At 37.7% G+C, this 4,454-nt stretch overlaps 1 protein-coding gene across 7 annotated transcripts in view; it reads left to right on the top strand.

The window, feature by feature from the left end:
- LOC144471317 (rap guanine nucleotide exchange factor 2) overlaps positions 1–4,454 on the top strand; it is a 275,558-nt gene that overhangs the window by 123,563 nt on the left and 147,541 nt on the right. The window lies entirely within an intron of this gene.

Here is a 4,454-nt window from a genome sequence, read left to right as displayed (position 1 = left end):
TTAAATATCTTTACTGGTTTTAACGTTCCACGAATAAAACGTCGAACATTTAAATTTTTATTTCTCGGCCGGTTTTTTGTTACCGTATAGTCGATGTATATTTAATTCAACCCAGTTTCGAAACCGACGCGTACGGGCAAGGGACGACATTAATGAGAACGTGCGAACCCATAATTTGCACTTCGAAGGAAATCGAAATGTCAAACGTAACAAGTAGACTCGCGGAGTGGTGGATTATTAAAGTGAAAAATAATGATCGTGTCAAGTGTGCGTACTAATTGAGAAAGGAACGTCGGGACAGGGAAACTGCCGATAAGTTGTTGGTCGCGAACTTGCAGCAACCCTGCAAATGCAGCGGTGCCAGCAATTTTTACTTGGTCCAAGGTTTTACAAAATTATAACATAAAACATCTAAACAAAATGAAATCTTTATTTCTTAATTTATATCTTTACTATACATGTTGCATTTTTATGTGTACAACAAACGATCACGATTTTATGTCACTTTTTACAGTGAAAGTTTATGCAGCTTAAATAAGTGAAAAATTCTAAATTTTTTATGATATATCTACGACGCATATTTCGAATAATCTTTGCCCTCTTTGCACTTAATAATGGAAGAATAGAATTGATATTGTTGTGTTCAGGACTATTCTACAATACGCAAATTCAAAGTTATATTGAAAATCATAAACCAAATTTTCCATGAAATCCGCCAGAAATAAATTTTTATAAAAATATACAACGGTAGTGGTTATGGTCTTTGATAACGTTTTATGTGTTTTTCTTTTGATCTTTTTAAAATACAAAACAAAAAAGTAGATTATTATATTTACAAGCCCCGACCAAATTACGAAAAAACAATAATGCACTCGATGTCTTAGATAAATTCCTTTATTTAAAATAATCCAGTGATTTATATTATATTTTCACGTCATTTTCGATGCGTGCGTTTATTACCGAACCCTCTTACGCCGCACCACGTGTTACATAATAACCTTGATACGTGTATACTCTACACATGATTTTCTTCCCTTTTTAAGTAAAATTATAGATATCGAAACACAAATAATGAACAATGTTAAATGACCTTGACAATGTTATAATATTATTCAGCAAGAATTGATTACAATAATTAAAGCACAGTGATTGTATCAGTGTACAGTAATTGTATCAGTGTACAGTGATCGAAGCACAGTAATTGTATCATTGTACAATGATCGAAGCACAGTAATTAGATAACTGTAGAGAAATTGAAACACAGTAACCGGATCATTGTACAGAAACTTACACGCAGCGACCAGAGAAATGCACTTACCTCAGCTCTTGCAAGATCTCGCAACAAAAGCTATATAAAATCAGCGAGGCCCGGCCTCCATGAAATCGAAGTCGATTAGCCTGTGCGGCGGCTTTATAGAATTATCGATTGCCGGGGTTTTCGGGCGGGCATTGTTGTTCCGCGGCCTGTCACGCGTGTGTGCACGTGACACAGGACTGTCAATACTACGCGCCATGATTCAATCCTCTGTTCGATAAACGCGCGAGCGGATCGCATTACGACAATGCTTTGCGATCCAATGAAAATCGCCGAGCCCAGATTCGTAGCGCCAAAACCATTGCTCCTCGACATTGATCCGCGCAAGATTATACCTCTTTCGGTCTTCTCATTTAACCGCCTATTGCATTTTTCATCATGGCAGCCGCTATATATTAGGTTAAACAAAACTGTGAAATAGAAATAAATATTAGCAGCGCGGTCAAAATCATTAAAGTGTAATGTGAGAATCTGCTACAACGTCACATTATTGAATTTCCTGTAATCTATAGTTTCATGTGCGTATGCTTTCTGGAGTACAATATACAACGTGTCCCAAAAATGTCTAATAATCCGGAAATTTGGGGATACCTGAGATCGTTTCGAGCAATCTTTTCTTTTATAAAAATTTTCTCCAAGGCAATGGTAACGAGTTATTGACGAAAAACGTTGACCAATGAGAAGAGAGAACGGCTCGCGCTAGGTAGCCGAGCCAATGAGCGGTTGAAGCTCAGTGCCACTCATTGTCTCAACCGCCTCGCAGTTAATCTTGCTTCTCATTGGTCAGTGTTTTTCGTGAATAACTCGTTAACGATGCCTCGGAGACCATTTTTGTAAAGGAAAAAGTTAGTTAAAACGACCTCAGGTACCTTCTCGATTCTCAGGAAATTTCTATAATGTAAAGGCGAATATACTCACAGCATTTTTTCAATTCTAAAATGCTTTATCTAGGGTACAAGTTATTTAATGGTAACTTCACCCTTTCATGCATTTCATAGCTGTTTTCAAATTCTGAAATTGTGAGACATTTTGAGACACTTGGGTAATTAATTGTGAAACATCCGTCAGAGATAGTACAGCGTACAGACGTTGTCCCTAAAGGGTTAATTAATATGCCGCCCGAATGTGCGAGTTCATTGTACCCGGTGATGCGTCTCATGGGTAAACAAAACAGTATATTAGCTGTCTCGAGAAGTGCATACATATAAAATACACCATAAACCCGAATATTATATTTCTAATATAAAAATTAAGTATAAATCATTAGGCTAACAAAGTTATTCATTATATTTTCCTTTGAAAAATCTCTCTTTTTTTTAAAGATTATATCTTTTACAATTTCGATCAAAATTCAATCGATACCCTTTCGAAAAATTTCTGAAATATTATTTTCTTATCCGATAGCATCAATTGTCTGTTTACCGCAGCTTCACGTTAAACGAACAGTTTTGCGCGACCCAATCCCTACGCTTTTTGCTCGCGTTACATCGCGAAAGTTTCTTTTATCCTAAACGCGTTGATGCGGCGTGAATTCTTTTTCGTTTGATTACATAATCTTTAGTTGTTCTGTATCGGCACATTGATGTAACCACTTTCAAGAGAAGCCTTTATATAAACGATTCACGTAATTCTTAAAGAAGAAAGCAGCTGGTTTCATGAAACGTTATAAAACGTCGTGACCCATCGATCGTCTGTTCTAGCATTTTTTTTAGCATGGTCTCCTCACCCTGTGTCTTTCATCGGCCACGAAATATCCGTGTGGTTTTATTGTGAAAATTCTAGTGGAACAAATCGTTACTAAATTGTGGTCTCTCGCGAGTTGATTCACAAGAATGAAACTTTTCGGTTTCGCTACGACGATAGTAACGCGAGAACTATTTGTTGAAAATAAATTTCTTGTAAAAACTGTTTTGTTGTTAAAAGTTAAAAGTAACTGTTAAAAGTTATATTCGTATGTTTTATTTTATTCGCATGCGGCAGAAGTAAATAAATTACGTTAGGCATAACTAAATATATTTGAACAGAACTTTAACAACTTATTTCAAAAATTAAGAATACAGAGGAAACAAATTCATTCTCAACATTTATCAATACATCGGAATTATTACATCACGTTTATTTAGTCAATAACTAAAAATAAATGTATTTGGAAAGAATCCTTATTTTTTTCTGTAGAATTTTTGTCGCGACGCCTGTCATTCGAGTGTTAAACAACTGTCGTGTTCACAATTGGCGACTCCAATGACGGTTACACGTGTTACAAAATTGTAATCGCGATGGGAACGCGAACGTCGACGCAGCGGGGGAATCGTATCACCGAATATTTCCGTCGATTAATTGACTCGCAACGGCGGAATTCACGAAACGATGTTCCCGAATCGCATCAAGAGGCCCGAAGTAGTGGAGCCAATTCTATTTTCATTATTTCCACGTGGCATCCTCGATTTCCTATTTCGATAAAGGGTGTGCTGCTACCCTCCGCGAGGGTTCCTGTCAGTTTTTATAATTAAATTTCTCGGCAGGGGAAAGCCGTTCACGGACGATACACCCCGCCCCTCCTCCCGCGCCCGACATCAGAATCCACGTTGCTTTCGACTATATTTTAATGGCATCTATCCATCGACCATTCCTTTGGTAACGTTTATAGAATCACTTATCGATTTCCTATTGGTCGCCGGAGAGCCCGCGTGTCGTCTCGCTTCGTGGCAATGTTTTCTGACGACTTGGGGCGAAAAAGGATACACGGAGAACGTCGTGCACGTAGCACCCTGTACGCGCGAACACCGTTTTCTTCGAAGCGAACTGAGAATAAATTTCGCCCGGAAGATTTAGTTTAATAAAAAGATTTCATTTTTTATTCATCCGTTCCTTTATATTCCTAAAAAACGTATCGTCGACCTTCGAACGAAATTGTAAATGCCAATCCCGTTGTTCGATGTATCGTTTTGGACTCGAGCTTGCGTTCCCATTTGATTTGCTGCTTCGCTTCAATTTAAACATCGATTTCGATTTATTCCCCGAACACGGTACAGCCTGTTATTTCTGCTTCCTATTTAAATTCCACGTTACCGAGATCGTAAATATATTTCTGACAGAACGATCTGCGGTTTCGTGCGGGAAATTCCTGCAACCTTGACAT

Source organism: Augochlora pura, chromosome 1 (assembly GCF_028453695.1).
Source record: "Augochlora pura isolate Apur16 chromosome 1, APUR_v2.2.1, whole genome shotgun sequence".
Lineage (NCBI taxonomy): Eukaryota > Metazoa > Arthropoda > Insecta > Hymenoptera > Halictidae > Augochlora > Augochlora pura.
This window is presented reverse-complemented; position numbering and strand designations above follow the sequence as displayed.